General features: G+C 38.7%; 1 protein-coding gene and 1 pseudogene across 8 annotated transcripts in view; one reads left to right on the top strand and one right to left on the bottom strand.

Moving 5' to 3' along the window:
- The window catches only part of WDR33 (WD repeat domain 33), a 123,854-nt gene that overhangs the window by 70,109 nt on the left and 34,910 nt on the right, over nt 1-18,835 (bottom strand). The gene's annotated exons all lie outside the window — the stretch shown is intronic.
- On the top strand, nt 8,127-8,433 carry LOC140612081 (NADH dehydrogenase [ubiquinone] 1 alpha subcomplex subunit 1 pseudogene; annotated as a pseudogene).

Here is an 18,835-nt window from a genome sequence, read left to right as displayed (position 1 = left end):
AAAAAAGAAAGAAAGAAAGAACTTTAACTTTTCCTGAATGATCAAGTACTACTTGTGCTCTAAAAATAAAGGACCAGAAGGAAGAAAAAGAAGAGGATAAAGTTCAATTATATTTTACATCAAGATTCAACCCTAAGGGATGCCTGAGTGGCTCAGTGGTTTTTAGTGCCTGCCTTTAGCCCAGAGGGTGTTCCTGGTGTCCTGAAATCGGGTCCTGCATCAGGCTCCCTGCATGGAGCCTGCTTCTCCCTCTGCCAGTGTCTCTGCCTCTCTGTGTCCCTATGAATAAATGAATAAAATCTTAAAAAAAAAAAAAAAGACAAGACCCAATCCTAAAATAAAACAAAACAAATCTCCTCACAATACAGTGACCAGTCTTCACTGGTCACTTCATTAAGCCTTATACACTTCAGCTTCACTTCCTGCAAACCACTGTCACTTACCAAAACCAAAACAGAGACTCTTTGTAGCTGTTATGGGCTGAACCGTGTCCTCACACAAATTCATATGTTCAAGTCCTAGCCTCCAACACCTCAGAATGTGACTGTATTTGAAAACAGAGCCCTAATCCATAAACTGGTGAAACATACACACATACAGTGGCAGTCGGAGCAAAATACTTGGCCTTCCTGGCTCATCAACATGGGTTGCCCAAAGATTCTAGCAATAATAATAAAACAGCTTTCTCTAACTGAAATAGCAGAAAACTCCATATAGAAGATTGAAAAATAAGTGACCCAGACAGAAAGAAACATCTCTCAAGTCATTAAACTATCCTTTATGCTTCACTACATTTCAAGGAACTATAGATATATATCCAAATGCAGAAAAAGAATTAAGAGCTTGGGGCACCTAGGTGGCTCAGCCAGTTAAGTCTTGGGCTCAGGTCATGATCCCAGGGTCCTGGGACAGAGCCCCGTATCAGGCTCCCTGCTCAGTGGAAGAGTCTGCTTCTCCCTCTCCACCTACCGCCTGCCACCCGTGTGCACGCGCGTACGCTCTCTCTCACTCTCTCTCAAATAAATAAATGATAAAATCTTTTTTAAAAAAAAATAAATAAAAATAAAGTAAAATAAAAAAAAGAAAGAAAAGCTTTATCCCTCAATAAAATTACTGTGATTTCCACTTACTACAGTATTCACTTCAAGTACATTAAAAGAATATCAAAACTTCAAATCAGGTTTGTCCCCCAATAGCACTTTGATCTCCTATCTAGGGTGAGGGATGGTGGGAGAAAGTGAGGTAGAGAGAAGATAAGAAAGGGATAAAGAATTGGATGCTTAACTCTTACAAGATAAGAGAAAGTGAGGTAGAGAGAAGACAAGTAATTTGGATATGGTTATTAAATACTACATACTAAAATAAATACATACATACATACTATATACTAACAAGAGAACCAAATAGCTAAGGAAAAAAAAATCCACCTGAAACAATGAACTTATCATGTCTTTCTCATACACACAAACCTTTGATGTTTCAAGCAATCAGCAAAATGTCATCAAGTGCTGGGACACCTGGATGGCTCAGCAGTTAAGTGTCTGCCTTTGGCTCAGGGTGTGATCCTGGAGTTCCCAGGATGGAGTCCCACATCAGGTTCCCTGCAGGGAGCCTGCTTCTCCCTCTGCCTATATCTCTGCCTCTCTCTGTGTCTCTCAGAATAAGTAAATAAAATCTTTAAAAAAATTTTTTCATCAAGTGCCAACTTTATATTATGCCCTGCATCATGTATGGAATATCATTCTGATTCACAATTATAACTTCTAAGTTCATAGAACAGATTTCAGACTTGGTGGTATCTGGACTTATCTGGCAAATACAAAAACTCTTGAGTTCAAAAAAGTTTGTACCATACCCTTAGCCTTTGCACCATATCCTTAGCCTTCAAGCTTTCAACTACTCCCCTCCAAAATAAGTAAGCCACTACATATACTTTCTCAGCCTGGACAATGAGGTTAATATAGATAACTTCAAGATTATTTTTGCTCAAAAGGTATTATTTTGTTTCTGTTTTTGTTTTTTTTTTAAATCTTTAATTTTTTTCATTTTTATTTATTTATGATAGTCACAGAGAGAGAGAGAGAGAGAGAGAGAGAGGCAGAGACACAGGCAGAGGGAGAAGCAGGTTCCATGCACCGGGAGCCCGATGTGGAATTTGATCCCGGGTCTCCAGGATCGCGCCCTGGTCCAAAGGCAGGCGCCAAACCGCTGCGCCACCCAGGGATCCCAAAAGGTATTATTTTGAATGAAATAATGTATTCCATAAGCCAATGTAGTGACTAGTCTGTTGAACAAACTAGAATACCCAGACTTACTTCTCCAATATTTGGGCATACAGGTCCATACCAACATTACAATTTTATAATTATGGTTCTTGTCCCAACTAATACAAAGTAACATGTTTTATAAGCTTAGTGATGTGATATCTATAATTGCCAAAATTATAAATGAAGATAGAAAAGTAGATAGAAAAAAGCATAAATGCTTTTCTTCAAGAAGTCATTACAAGTTTTACATTGTAGAACTCTGCTATGGGGTGCCTGGGTGGCATAGTCAGTTAAGCATCAAATTCCTGTTTCAGCTCAAGTCATGGTCTCAGAGCCGTGGGATCATGACCCACATCAGGCTCTGCACTCAGCACGAGGTCTGCTTGAGATTCTCTCTCGTTCAGACCCTCCTACTCAAGCTATCTCTCTAAAATAAATAAATCTTAAAAGGGGGGTGGGGGGGCAACTTCAGTCAGGCCACCTGCCTCCAGCTCAGGTCGTGGAATCAAGCCCTGTGTCAGGCTCCCTGCTAGGTCGGGACTCTGCTTCTCCCTCTTCACCTCTCCCGAACTTGTGTGTATAGCCCTCAAATAAATAAAATCTAAAGAAGATTTTTTCTTGTATTGTTAAATAAGAACTCACTTTATTGAACCTAAACCTCTAATTTTAGTAATAAAAACTGTACTCAAATATTAACGAAGCCTTAAAAATATGAATAATACAATAAATAGAATGAACAGGAAAAAAATTCATGAGAAAGGTTAAGACCTAAACTGGAAATATAAGAGGGATGCCTGGGGGGCTCAGCAGTTGAATGTCTGCCTTCGGCTAAGAGCATGATCCTGGAGTCCTGGGATCGAATCCCACATTGGGCTCCCTGCATGGAGCCTGCTTCTCCCTCTGCCTATGTCTCTGCGTCTGTGTGTGTGTGTGTCTCATGAATAAATAAATAAAATCTTTAAAAATATCTACATATGTAAGATAATAAGCAGCCACCACCAAAATCACTGAGGCAGTTCCTAACCATAAACAAACACATACTTAGAAATTGCTGAAATGGGCAGCCCAGGTGGCTCAGCGGTTTTGCGCTGCCTTCGGCCTGGGGGCATGATCCTGGAGACCCGGGATCGAGTCCCACATCGGGCTCCCTGCATGGAGCCTGCTTCCCCCTCTGCCTGTGTATACTCTACCTCTCTGTTTCTCATGAGTAAATAAAATCTTAAAAAAAAGAAAAGAAAAATAAATTGCTGAAATACATGAAAACGCTCTGTGGCATGGGGAAGCATAATGAGAAATGCAATTCACTTCACTGACTTATCGGTGAACACTAACTACCTGACAGGCACTAAAGACAGACACACAGACATACACACAGTCTGCTCTCAAAATATTGACAGTTTATAAGAACAGAAGAGTTCAAAAAGAAAGCAATGTGAAAATCTACTACTACAAAGAGAATCTACTATAGTTGTTTGCCAGAAACAATCTATCATAGGCAATAGGAATGTAAGAGGATGCTTACAGCACAAGTCAGTCTTAAGAAGTTTAATTTGGGTTGGGCTAAGTATAAGTAGGAGGAAAAGACCCAGTGAAATGAAACAAATTAAGTAATGCTCTCTCTCATTCACTCAGCATACCAGGGCCAGCATAATCTTTTCCTCCAACCAAACATAGTCCAAAATAATCATCCAAACATTTCTGACTCCATTAGAAAAATTTCACTATCACAGCTGATAAACTAAAACACACGGGGAAAAAATATATATATATCTTTTTTTCTACCGGAAAATAACCTTGCTATAATTTAACTAATCCCCACAATTTCAATCCAAAATGGATTTACTAAATGTTTCACACAATTGAATAAAAAGATCTTTTTCATTTAAAGATTTATTTATTAAAAGTAAATAAAAATAAATAAAAATAAAGATTTATTTATGAGAAAGAAGATTAACAAGAGAGAACACATGCGTGAGCACAAGTGGGGGAAAAGGCAGAGGGAGATAGAGAACAAACCCACTCTACACTAAGCAAGGAGCGTGACCCCAGAGCTCAACCTCACGAACCTGAGAGACCTGAACCAAAACCAAGAGTCAGATACTTAGCTGACGGAGCCACCCAAGAGCCCCAAAGATCTTTACTATTCAGGAGGATAGAACTGAGGCTCTGAATCAAAAAACAACTTGGGGCATCTGGCTGGCTCAAACAGTAGAACATGCAACTCTTGATCTTGGGAACAGAATTTACTTAAAAAAACAAACAAACAAACAAACTCCATGACCTAAAGTGTCATGAACTAATGTTAGTAGTATTTTTTCTTTAAAGTAGAAGTCAGGGATCCCTGGGTGGCGCAGCGGTTTGGTGCCTGCCTTTGGCCCAGGGCGCGATCCTGGAGACCCGGGATCGAATCCCACGTCAGGCTCCTGGTGCATGGAGCCTGCTTCTCCCTCTGCCTGTGTCTCTGCCTCTCTCTCTCTGTGTGTGACTATCATAAATAAATAAAAATTTTAAAAAAAATAAAATAAAATAAAGTAGAAGTCACATCATATTGATGGTTCCTGAAACCAATTTAGCTAACCAACAGTACTTTAATAATAAAAAAAAAAAAATAGAACACATAATATTGAACTACATATTTTACAGGAAAGAACTGCTTTTGTGAAACTGTTTCAGTTGTACATGTGTGTATACTGAGTCACGGGTTAAAAAAAAAAAAAAAGTATCTTCTTCCCTGGATTTCCTATCTATGTATCTTCCTCTTTTGATCACTTAATTTCTGCTACCACTGTGTATTCATAGCCAAAGAAGTTCACATGAAGCAACTATCCCAAGTGGTAGTAGCTATGGAACCAGAATCTGGTCCAATTAACAAATCAAATAATTCTTATCACATCAACCACTAATCAGAGTTTCTCATCAGCACAAAAAAGCTTCGTTTTCCAAACTGAGATGAAATAATTCTAACCAAGAGCAAATTATTGATGCATTAAATAGCTAGAATAGCAAGTATAATTAGTGTAGAACTTCTGAAAATAATAAAAAAGTTTTAAGATCCTCACTCTCATTAAAACAAACCTTGACTTCACTGTCAGAACCTCAGTCTGGAAACCTCTATTTTAAGATTACCTATCTCCAAACCAATAAGTAGGTCCTGGGATGAATAATCTACCCTAAAAGAGATGCTATGTAATCTGTCAACAAAACTTTGAGGGGACCTACATAAATGGTAAGTAAGGCCAATACCAAATGACCATGGTCTCCTTTTCTTCACTGCCAAATCTTTAATATATGAATCCTGAACAAATCAGGAACAATTTATACTGAGACCATTCAGTTTTTAAAAAAATAAACAAGAAGGTAGCTGTTTACATAGTTTTTAAAAGTTCACATGATTCTGTATCTCAACTGTGGTAAGAGATACATGAACCTATCTAAAAAGTTATATACCGTATACTTTCACTTACGTGACATTCTTGAAATAACAAGATGACAAAAATGGAGTGATTAGTGATTGGCAGGAGTAAGAGATAAAGGAAGGATGTGATTATAAAAGGGGAACTACTATGTGATGAACTGCTAGGTATCTTGACGATGGTGGTAGATACACAAATATATACATATAATGAAATTGCAGAGGGACGCCAGGGTGGCTTAGCAGTTGAGTGTCTGCCTTCGGCCCAGGGCGTGATCCTGGAGTCCTGGGATCGAGTCTCACACGGGGCTCCCTGCATGGAGCCTGCTTCTCCCTCTGCTTGTGTCTCTGTTTCTCTCTTTCTCTCATGAATAAATAAAATCTTAAAAAAAAAAAAAAAACTCAGAAAATCTATGTAAGATCTGTAGATTAAATCAATGTCAATATTTGACTTGTAGGGGTGCCTGGATGGTTCAGCTGGTTAATCATCAGGCCTTAGTCTCCGGTCATGATTCCAGGGTCCTGGGGTCCAGCCCCACATCAAGGTCCCTGCTCAGTTGCTCATGCTTTCTCTCTCACATACTTTCTCTCTCAAATAAATAAATAAAATCTTTTTAAAAAAATAATTGACTTGCGATATTGTACTATAGTTTTCCAAGTTGTTACCGCTGGGAGAAATTAGGTAAAGGTACATAGGATCATTCTGTATTGCTGCTCACAAATATATTTTATATATAATTATCTCAATAAAAAGTCCATTTAAAAAGTTAGCATGGGGAACCCTGGGTGGCGCAGCGGTTTAGCGCCTGCCTTTGGCCCAGGGCGCGATCCTGGAGACCCGGGATCGAATCCCACGTCGGGCTCCCAGTGCATGGAGCCTGCTTCTCCCTCTGCCTGTGTCTCTGCCTCTCTCTCTCTCTCTCTGTGACTATCATAAATAAAAATTTTAAAAATAAAAAAATAAATAAAAAGTTAGCATGAGCAAAGAAAAGTTAGGATGAGCAACTCACTAGCAGGTAAAAACAAACCACCCATGCTAAGAATACACATATGAAATAATTAACTCAAAAGATAAGCATTTTAGACTATCATAAATCTGTTGATAACTAAACTGCACATTAAAAATCAATTTTTAGGGGCATCTTGGTGGCTCAGTGGTTAAACATCTGCCTTTGGCTCAGGTCATAACCCTGGGGTCCTGGGATTAAAGCCCACATCAGGCTCCCCATGGGGAGCCTGCTTCTCCCTCTATGTCTCTGCCTCTCTGGGTCTCTCATGAATAAATAAATAAAATCTTTAAAAATAAAGATCAATTTTTTTATTTTAGTGGCAGGAAATGGACAAGTACACTGACCAATGAGTGGGACGTCCAATACCAGCTCAATCTCACCACACTGAGATCATGACTGAGTTAAAATCAGGAGTTGGTCACTTAACTGGGCCACCCAAGCACTCAAAGATCAATTTTAATTAATTCTCAATATAGGAGTTTTCCAACTTTTATAACTTTCAGCCAAAGATTTAACTTTGTAATTCTTCATACCCTAAGGTTAAGTAGCTTCCACTAATACTTACTTGTAAAGCTACTGAAACATGTTAGTAGATACTACACTAGACCAGTTTTTAATGCACATTACCTGATACTGTACTTGTGTTTTTTTTTAAGATTTTATTTATTCATGAGAGACAGAGAGACAGAGAGAGAGAAAGAGAAAGAGAGAGAGAGAGAGAGAGGGGCAGAGACACAGGCAGAGGGAGAAGCTGGTTCCATGCAGGGAGCCCAACGTGGGACTTGATCCCAGGTCTCCAGGATCAGGCCCTGGACTGAAGGCGGCACTAAACCACTGAGCCACCTGGGCTGCCCATTCTTGTGCTTTTAGATGTAGTTTTCTGTGCCAAAAGTTAAAAACTAACTTTTACATATAATCCATATGACCATATTCTGGATGTCAACTTAGTTAGAAAGTAATAGTTCAACCTTTCAAAAGTGTGATTCTGGGATAAAGAAGCCTAAGCATTAACTGTTTTGTTTTGTTTTAAATTTTTTTTTTAATTTATTTATGATAGTCACAGAGAGAGAAAGAGAGGCAGAGACACAGGCAGAGAGAAGCAGGCTCCATGCACCAGGAGCCGGACGTGGGAATCGATCCTGGGTCTCCAGGATCGCGCCCTAGGCCAAAGGCAGGCGCCAAACCGCTGCGCCACCCAGGGATCCCTGTTTTGTTTTTTTTTAAGATCTTATTTGAGAGAGCAAGAGAGCATGAAAGGGGTGAGGGAGGGGCAGAGGGGGAAGTAGACTCCTTGCTAAGCTGGGAAGTCTGATGCAGGGCTGGATCCCAGGACTATGGGAACATAACCTCAGCTAAAGACAGATCTTTAACCAATGACCCAAGCCCCCACCCCCCACCCCAACAGTTTTAAATGGAGGCCCTGCCAACCGCGGTGCAATGTGGTTCGAGATTCTCCGGATCAGCGTCATGGCCGCGTGCTTGGTTATCCCCTGCACAGCCACGGCACACATCCACAGGTTCAATAATGGGGGCAAGGAAAAAAGGGCTGCCTATTATCCATATCAGTGGAGTATGATGCAAAGAGATAGGCGAGTGGAGTTAATCGATACTATGTGTCAAAGGGTTTGGAGAATATCCATTAAGGAAGCATTTTCCTGATTGATGAAAAATACCTCGGTTATGGCTCATCTACCTCTCCTGGAAGGTTATGCAGTGTATTAATGTAGTGCATAATAAAAACAAAAAGTAAAAAAGAAAAAAAAAGTTTTAAATGGAGATAAAGTCAGTGGTTATGGAGTGTGGTTTTCATCCTTGTGATTAGTATACAAGATACATTTTCCAGTTTTGCACCATTTTTTAAAATGCATATTAACTTACCAAGTATTTTAGAAGATTTATATATTTATTCATGAGAGACACAACTGAGCATAGAGAGAGAGGCAGAGACATAGAGGGAGAAGCAGGCTCCCCATAGGAAGCCAGATGCGGGACTTGATCCTGCATCCCAGGATCATGCCCTGAGCCAAAAGCAAATGCTTAACCGCTGAGCCACCCAGGCATCCCAACTAACCAAGTATTTAAACCAATAAAAAGTGGACAAACTAATTCTCAGTGGATTACAAAATTCATCTTTGCAAAAATAAACAAAAACCATAGAGCATTTTGTAGATAAAGTTACCTACATATAAGCTAAAGCCAGCTGTTCCTAAAATCCAGGCTTTTAGGCTCTCATCCTCATTCTGATTTAATTATATGGGATATGAACTGGGCAGCAGAGATTTTTTTGTTAATATTTTGTTTATTTATTCATGAGAGACACAAAGAGATGCAGAGAGAGCAGAGACACAGGCAGAAGGAGAAGCAGGCTCCATGCAGGGAGCCCGACGTGGGACTTGATCCGGAGACTCCAGGATCACGCCCTGGGCCAAAGACAGGCACTCAACCACTGAGCCACCCAGGCATCCCAGCAGAGATTTTTTTTAAAGCTCCCAGGTGATGATAAAGTGCAGCAAAAATCTGGGAGCCATCAGACATCCTAATAACTTGGATGGCTTACTTCTGAAACAGTTTCCTAAAAAAAAAAAAAAAAAAAAAAGAAAGAAACAGTTTCCTTAGAGCAGTAACTTCTTAAACTTTTCATTTCAGGATACCTTTGCTTTTAAAAATTGAAGATTCCCCCAAATTCTTGTTTACTGTGATATTTACAGATATTGCCATTTAGAAATTAAAACAAAGAAATTCAAAATATTTAATATGCATTTAAAACAATGATATAGGGATCCCTGGGTGGCGCAGCGGTTTGGCGCCTGCCTTTGGACCAGGGCACAATCCTGGAGATCCGGGATAGAATCCCACGTCGGGCTCCCGGTGCATGGAGCCTGCTTCTCCCTCTGCCTATGTCTCTGCCTCTCTCTCTCTCTCTCTCTCTCTCTCTCTCTCTCTGTGACTATCATAAATAAATTTAAAAAAAATTTTTAAATAAAAAATAAAACAATGATATAAAAAATAAATAAATAAAACAATGATAAACCCTCCTTTCACGAAGATGACGCCAAAGACAAAGACAGAAGCCCCTGCCCCTCCCAAAGCCAAAGTCAAGGCTTTAAATGCCAAGAAAACAGTGCTGAAAGGTATCCAATCACAAAAAAAAGATGGGCATATCACCTACTTCCAAGGGCCCAAGATACTACATCTGCAAAGGCAGCCCAAATATCCCTGAAGAGCACCCCCAGTAGAAAGAAGCTTAACCACTATGCCATTGTCAACTTCCCCCTGACCACTAAATTAGCCATGAAGAAAACAGAATACACTTGTGTTCATTGTGGATATTATGGCCAACAAGCACAAAATAAGTGTGAAAAAACTGACACTGACAAGGCCAAGTCAACACCCTAATCAGGCCCAATGAAGAGAAGGCATATGTTTGACTGGCTCCTGACTATGATACTTTGGATGTTGCCAACAAAACTAGTATCATCTAAACTGAGTCCAGCTGGTTAAAATCTAAGTATGTTTTTAAATGTTTTTACCATAAAAAAATATAAAAATAACATAACAATAAAAAATTATAAACCCGGGCAGCCTGGGTAGCCCAGCAGTTTAGCGCCGCTTTCAGCCCAGGGTGTGATCCTGGAGACCCGGGATCGAGTCCCACATCAGGCTCCCTGCATGGAGCCTGCTCCTCCCTCTGCCTATATCTCTGCCTCTGTGTCTCTCATAAATAAATAAATAAAATCTTAAAAAAAAAAATAAAGATAAACCCATTATGATAGCTATTTCCCCTTTCCCAAATAAAACTAGTGAAAAGTGACTTTTTTTCCCAAATCTCTTTAATGTCTAGCTTAATTTAATTGAAAATGGCTAGATTCTCATTTTATTTTTTTTAAAGGATTTTTTTTAGTTTTATTTATTTATTCATGACAGACACAGAGAGAAAGAGAGGCAGAGACACAGGCAGAGGGAGAAGCAGGCTCCATGCAGGGAGCCCGACATGGGACTCAATCCCGAGTCTCCAGGATCATGCCCTGGGCTGAAGGTGGCGCTAAACCACTGAGCCACCTGGGCTGCCCTAAAGGATTTTTATTTATTTATTTATTTATTCATGAGAGAGAGAGAGAGGGCCAGAGACACAAGCAGAGGGAGAAACAGGCTCCATACAGGGAGCCTGACGTGGGACTTGATCCTGGGGCTCCAGGATCAAGCCCTGGGCCGAAGGTGGCGCTAAACTGCTGAGCCACCTGGACTGCCCTAGATTCTCATTTTAATGCTGCATTCAACCTGTTGCAATATTTGGGATGAAGTATATGAAAAATACATGGACCCACACAGATATATATTTGGAAAGGGGAATTGTATTTTAATTGCCTTCTCTGAAAAGTGTGAATATTCTTTAATATTCCAACAAAATCTGACAAGCTGTAGTTTACTAAATATTAACTGTAATGTGACATCTAAAAATCACATCAATAAGGGGTACTGGGTATCTCAGTCAGTTAAGCATCTGCCTAACTGAATCATGGGATTACTGAATCCCATGTTGACCTCCCTGCTCAGCAGAGAGCCTGCTTCTCCCTAGCCCCACTTATGCTCGCTCACTCTCAAAAAAATAAATGAATTCTTCAAGAAATAAAAATAAATCACACCAATAATCTTTTTGTACTGTTAAAGTGCATTTATTTGCACTTTGGAACTTTTACTCATGTTTGATTTTACAACATCATGCACTGATCATTTAGAAAACACTGGTTTCACAGAATTATGTATCATCTAACTCAATTTCTTATAAAACAAAATAATCACATTTATTAAAATCACCAGTGGTCTTCAACTAACATCTTCTTTCATTAAGATATAAGTGTTTGTCAAAGTATATGTAGAAGCATATGAGAATAGCTGTATGCTTAACTCATTGAAACCAGACTGTGTATAACCACTGTTCAAGCAACATCTTCTTTCACTAATATATACCTGTGTATGTAAACTTATGTGTAGAGGCATAAGGGAAGAGCAGTATGCTTAACCCATTTGAACTACCCTGTGTTTAACGCATCCTTCAACTAACATCTTTTATTATGGCACCAGTTTGTAAACATATGTGTTAATACATAAGGAACAGCCTTATGCTTAACTCATTGAAACTACACTGTGGGAGTGTGTGGGTGGCAGACGCCTTCAACTCAGATCATGATCCATCAAGCCCCACATCAGGCTCCCTGCCCAGCGGAAAGCATGTTTTTCCCACTCCATCTGCTGCTCCTCTTGCTTGTGTTCTTGCTCTGTCAAATAAATAAATAAAATCTTAAAAAAAAAAAAAAAAAGAAAAAGAAACCACGTGTATAAATATCTTTCGAGTAATTAATCAATCAATTAATCAAAATATCTTTCAGGTCATTACCTAGGGGTCAAGCCCCACATCAGGCTCCTTGCTTGGTGGGGAGTCTGCTTCTCCCTCTCCCCCTCCTCCCACTCATGCTTGCTCGCTCACTCATTCTCTCACTCAAATAAATAGAATCTTAAGAAAAAAAAAAAGCACATGAGAACAGCCATATGCTTATCTCACTGAACCTATACCGTGTGAAAACCTTCTTTCAAGCAACATCTTCTTTAAGGTATGTGTTTATAGATGTATATGCGGAAGCATATGAAAATAGACCATCCTTAAAAAGAATTTTTAAAAGAACTATTAATAACTGGGAAATTCAATCTCACAAGGCAGATACAAGTGTTCATAACTCTAATTTTTGCTTGCAAATCAATTTTTATCACTCTCATTCATTAATGAGAGTTCTCGTTGCTTCATATTCACACCAGCATTTACTGTTATCAGTATTTTGGATTTGAGACATTCCAGTAGTTATCTCATTGTTTTAACTGGCAGTTCCCTGATGATGAATGATGTTACGCATCTTTCCATATGCCTATTTGACATCTGTATCTCTTCTTTGGTGAAGTGTCTGTTCAGATCTTTTGCCCAATTTTTCTTTTTTTTTTTTTTCAGTATAAGCTCTATGCCCAATATGGGGTTTCATCTCACAACCCCAAGATCAATAACCACCTCGGGGGAACCTACACTTTCTGCTCGGGTCATGGTCTCAGGGTCTTTTAAAAGCCTCACATCAGGCTCTATGCTCAGTGTGGAGTCTGCTTAAGACTCTCTGTCCCACAGAGTGAACAGGAGGGAGGTTCACTCACTTTTTTTTTTTTAAAGTTCACTCACTTTTTTTTTTTTTTTTAAAGATTTATTTATTTATTTATTCATGACAGACACAGAGAGAGAGAGGCAGAGAGACACAGGCAGAGGGAGAAGCAAGCTCCATGCCGGGAGCCCGACGTGGGACTCGATCCCAGGACTCCAGGATCGCACCCTGGGCCAAAGGCAGGCGCCAAACCGCTAAGCCACCCAGGGATCCCCACTCACTCTCTTTTAAATAAATCTTTAAAAAAGAGACACATGCTGGAGGGTATTATGCTGAGTGAAATAAGTCAATCGGAGAAGGACAAACATTCTATGTTCTCATTCATTTGGGGAATATAAATAATAGTGAAAGGGAATATAAGGGAAGGGAGAAGAAATGTGTGGGAAATATCAGAAAGGGAGACAGAACGTAAAGACTACTAAACTAACTCTGGGAAACGAACTAGGGGTGGTAGAAGGGGAGGAGGGCAGGGGGTGGGAGTGAATGGGTGACGGGCACTGGGGGTTATTCTGTATGTTGGTAAATTGAACACCAATAAAAAATAAATTTAAAAAAAGGATTATAGAGGAGTCAGAAGATGTCATCAATCAGAATATTGTTTGCAGTAGTCTAGGGACAAGGTGAAAATATGGTTTAGTGCCATTCTATAACATCTGTGCCAGAAGGTCACAGAAATCTGAAGAGGTGAAGTTTCCTGGCATTTATAATGCTGTAAATCTTGCTAAGGCAACCTGCTTTTATACTACTATTTCCATCTGCTTTCTATACAGGGGTTTCTGATTGATGACTTACTATTGTAGTTCCTCAAATACTGTGATTCAGGTGACTGTTCAAATAGCTCTGAATACTAACTGCCTAATACATACTTGCCTAAATTTCAAGGGACAGCCCTAGTATCTAAAGCAACCAAACAAAAATCACACATACACACACACACAACACACCATGGCATTGAGAATAAACCATGTGCAGAAATATCAACAACTAGATAATTGTTTCAAATGAAATCAGAGATTACATGAGAAAGCTAAAGTGATAATCTGAATGAAGATGGTCAGCATCTCTATACATAATCAATATTTGATTTGCTCACTTTTTTTTTTTTTTTTTACAAAAGCAAATGGTTTTCATTTTCTGATACCCAGGTGTAAGGTAATAAGGTACTCTGGATATGAGGAAAGGACATATAATATCATCAGCAGGCATTTTAACAACTTCGAGCTGCCCTTTTAAATTATTTATGATAGAAACAGGTAATATACCCACAGGGAATTCAACAACTATTTAGTCACACAGGGTCTCATAAGAGGAGTAATACAGTACCATGGCAGATCATAGAATTACTCCGAAGTAAAGGCTCAAAGTTGATCGCAAAATTTATTAAAACACTTGTAAAAATTGTAATATATAAAACAAATATGCTTTCATTTTTACATGTTTCCATATGTTAGTCAAAGATTGCCATGACTGTTGTCCTGAATTTTGAAAACTAGATTTTTCTTGTTGAAACAGATGAAATATTTCCCACAAGAGTTACACATAACCACACACAAACACGCACCAAAGGATATCTCAAAAAAATTTTATATATGCTTAATACAATCTTTAATATAATTTTCCTTTCAATACAAATAGGAAACATCATTTCAAACATTCACATTAGTACTTTAGTAATTCTGTGTCAGTGGTCATCAGTATCTATGCATAATGAAATATCTAAGCAATGCAATAAATTTACACTAGTTTAAAAAATAAGGGCAAGACCTCTATGACCCTCCATCAAAGTGGAGGGGAGAGCATGTGTCCATCTGATGATTATCATTGTACTGGAAATGAGTGATTGTGTAGGTTATCAATAAAGTGTGATTTCACTAGCGTAGAATATTATTCGAGTTTATCTATGAAAGCAGACTTCCTTTGTTCAAGTGTTGGGTTTAATGTATGCTAGCTGAAGACTTTGGTCAATTAACTTAATATCCTCTTTTATAAAATGGTAGAGGAATATGAATAACCTCATCAGGTTTTGTAAGAATAAACTCATGTATGTAAAAAAATAAATAAATAAAAAATAAATAAATAAAAAAGAGACACATGTTCCACCAACTGAGCCAGCCAGATGCCCCCTGCCCATTTTTTAATCAAACTGTTCATTTTCTCAGTTAAGTTTTAAGAGTTCTTTGTATATTTTGGATAACAATCCTTTATCTGATATATCTTCTGCAAATATTATCTCCTAGTTTCTGGCCTCCCTTCGCATACTCCTGATTAACTAATTTTTAAAATTACATGTACTAAAATTCACTTTTTGGTATACAATGCTATGTTCTGACAAATGCACAGAATCATAGAATAACCACAATCAAGATGCAGAACCCTGTTATCAATTTCTACCACTACCCCTAGTCCCTACAACCATTGATATGTTTCCCATCACTGTAGCTTTTGTCTTTTGTAGGATGCATATAAACAGAATCACACATCGTATACCCTTTTGAGTCTGGCATTTTTAATTTAGCATAATACTTTTGAGATTTGCCAATGCTCTATCACATACCAATAATTCCTTTTTTATTGTTGAATTCAATAGACATCCCACAGTTTGCTTATCCATTCACCAATTCAGGGACACCTGAATTATCTATAGTGCTTAGCAATTTGAACAAAATTACTATTGACAGTCGTATATAGTTTTTGAGTAAACATCAGTGTTCACTTTTCTGGGGGTAAATGTCTAGGATTGAAACTACAGGGTCATCATGTGAGTTATATTTAACTTTATGAGAAACTGCCAAAAGATGTCCCAAAGTGGCTGTGCCAATTTGCATTCCCACTAGCAATGTATGAAAGTTCCAGTTGCTCTACATCCTCATTAATACTTCACATTGTCAGCTATTGATTTCTTAGTCATCCTAACAGATATACAGCAGTTTCTCATTGTGGTTTTTAATTTGCATTTCCCTAATACTAATGAATGACACATACCACCTTTTGTTTTTTTTTTTTTTTTTTTTTTTTTTTTTTTTTTAATTTTTTATTTATTTATGATAGGCACACAGTGAGAGAGAGAGAGGCAGAGACACAGGCAGAGGGAGAAGCAGGCTCCATGCACCGGGAGCCCGACGTGGGATTCGATCCCGGGTCTCCAGGATCGCGCCCTGGGCCAAAGGCAGGCGCCAAACCGCTGCGCCACCCAGGGATCCCACATACCACCTTTTGGTCCATACTTAACCACCATACATCTCGTCCAGCAAAGTTTCTATTCAAATCTTTTGCCCAGGGCAGCCCGGGTGGCTTAGCGGCTTGGCACCACCTTCAGCCCCGGGCATGATCCTGGAGTCCCGGTATTGAGTCCCACGTCGGGCTCCCCGCATGGAGCCTGCTTCTCCCTCTGCCTGTGTCTCTGCCTCTCTGCCTCTCATGAATAAATAAATAAAATATTTTTTTTTAAAAATCGTTTGCCCATTCTTTAATTGGGTCCTTATTGTAGAGTTTTGAGAATTATTTCTGTATCCTACATACAAAATCTTTGTCAGATATGTGATCTGCAAAGATCTTCTAGTAATCTACCACTTTTCACTGTTTTCAGAGTACCTTCCAAAGAGCAAAGTTTTTAATTTTAATGAAATCCAATTTATCAACTTATTTTGTACTTTTGGTCATATGTAAGAAATCTTTTTTCTTTTAAAATTTGAGAGACAGAGCCCAAGTAAAGAAGGGGGAGAGGTAGAAGCAGACTCCCCACTGAATGAGGACCCTGAGATAACGACCTGAGACAAAGTCAGACATTTAAGAAACTCAGTGACCCAGGTGCCCCTAGAAATCTGTAGTTAGCCAAGACTACAAAGATATTTTTCCTTTGTTCCTGCTCTTCTGGCAATTGTATTATTTTACATTTTACATTTAGATCGCTGATCTATTTGAGTTCATTTTCACATTAGGTATAATGCAGAAATTCCTTTTTCTCGTATGGTGTCCAACTATTCCAACTCCATATGCTGAGAGACTATCTTTTTCTACTGAATTGCCTTTAAACTTTTGCTGAAATTAACTGACTATATTTTATGTCTCTACCTCAATATCTTGATTACTGTAACTTTACAGAACATCTTGAAACCAGCTATATTTCAGATCAGATTTTCCAACTAGGTTCTTTATCGAAAGTATTCTAGCAGGGTGGCTCAGCAATTTAGCACTTGCCTTCAGCCCAGGGCGTGGATCCTGGAGACCTGGGATCTGTGTGTGTGTCTGTCTCATCAATAAATAAATAAAATCTTTAAAAAAAAAACACTTAAAAAAAGTATTCTAGCAATTTGTATTCTTTTGCCATTTTATAATTTTTTTAAAAGCAGTTTATGATCTATACAAAATGTTGCTGAGATTTTCATTTGGATGGACCAATCTGAAGAGAAATTACCCTTTAACAATTCTCTGTCTTCAAACCACAAACAGGTAATTCTCTATAATTATTTAGGCCTTCTTTGATTTGCTTCATCCATGTTTTATAGTTTAAGGCACAGAGATCCTACACATGCTTTGTGAGATTTATACCTGTTTTGGTTGTTACTTATTTATTTTTAAAGATTTTATTTATTTATTCATGAGAGACACAGAGAGAGAGGGAGAGAGAGAGAGGCAGGCAGAGGGAGAAGCAGGCTCCATGCAGGGAGCCTGACGTCGGACTCTCCGGGATCACACCCTGGGCTACAGGCAGTGCTAAACCGCTGAGCCACCAGGCCTGCCCTTTGGTTGCTATTTAAATGTTACTGGTTTTTGTTTTTGTTTTTTAACTGATTTCCATTCCCAGTTGGTCACTGCTAGTATAAAGAAATGCAATTAATTGTTATACATTGTCTATTTATTCTGCAACCTTGCTAGATTCACATGTTCCTAGAAGCTTTCTTTAGATTCCCAGGGGTTTTCTGCATAGGCAATCATGTCATCTGCAAATAGGGGCAATTTACTTTATTTCTGTTCTGAAAGCTTTCTTTTTCTTGACGTATTGCACTATTCTCAGTCTTAAAAGGAGAAAGCATTCAGACTTTCACTATCTCTTTTAAGTATGACATTAGCTATAGATTTTTGTAGATGCCCTTCATCATGTGAATGTAAAATGCTTCTATTCTTAGTTTGATAAAATTCTTAGTTTAATACCTTCTTGATAAAAGAATTTTTATCAAGAAGGTATTAAAAGGGGTGCCTGGGTGGCTCAGTAGGTTAAACATCTGCCTCAGGTCATGATGTGGAGTTCCCTGCTCAGTGGGGAGTCAGCTTCTCCCATTCCCTCTGCCCCTCCCCCGACCTCATGCTCTCAGTCTCTCTCAAATCTTAAAAAAAAAAAGTATGAAGAATTTTGTCAAATGCTTATTCTCCATCTACAAAGATGATCATATGGCTTCTCTTCATCTATCGATTAAAGTAAATTAGCCTGACTTTCAAATATGGAACATCCTGGCATTCCCAGAATAAATCCCATTTGGTCATGATATATCATCCTTTTTATATCCAACAATAGTTGGATTTTAATTACTAACATTTTTAAAAGATATTTTATTTGATAGAGAGAGCAAGCCAGAAAGCACAAGCATGAGGAACAGCATAGGGAAAGGGAGAAGCAGGCTCCCTACTGAGCAGGGAGCCCAGGACCTGGGGATCACGACCTGAGCCAAAGGCAGACATTTAACCAACGGAGCCACCCAAGCATCCCAATCACTAACATTTTGTTTTGACTTCTAATGTACACTCATTAAGGATACTAACGTAGCTTTCTTTTCTTGAAATATCTTAACCTGGATTTACATCAAGCCTCATAGAATGAGTTGGAAAGTATTCCTTCTAATATCTACTGGAAGAGATTGTATCAAATTGGTATTATTTCCTCCTTAAATGTTTGATATGGGCAGCCCTGGTGGCTCAGCGGTTTAGCGCCACGTTCAGCCCAGGGCATGGTCC

This window comes from Canis lupus, chromosome 20 (assembly GCF_048164855.1).
Source record: "Canis lupus baileyi chromosome 20, mCanLup2.hap1, whole genome shotgun sequence".
NCBI lineage: Eukaryota > Metazoa > Chordata > Mammalia > Carnivora > Canidae > Canis > Canis lupus.
Note: the sequence above shows the minus strand (reverse complement) of the source record. Positions and strands in the feature narration are given on the sequence as shown.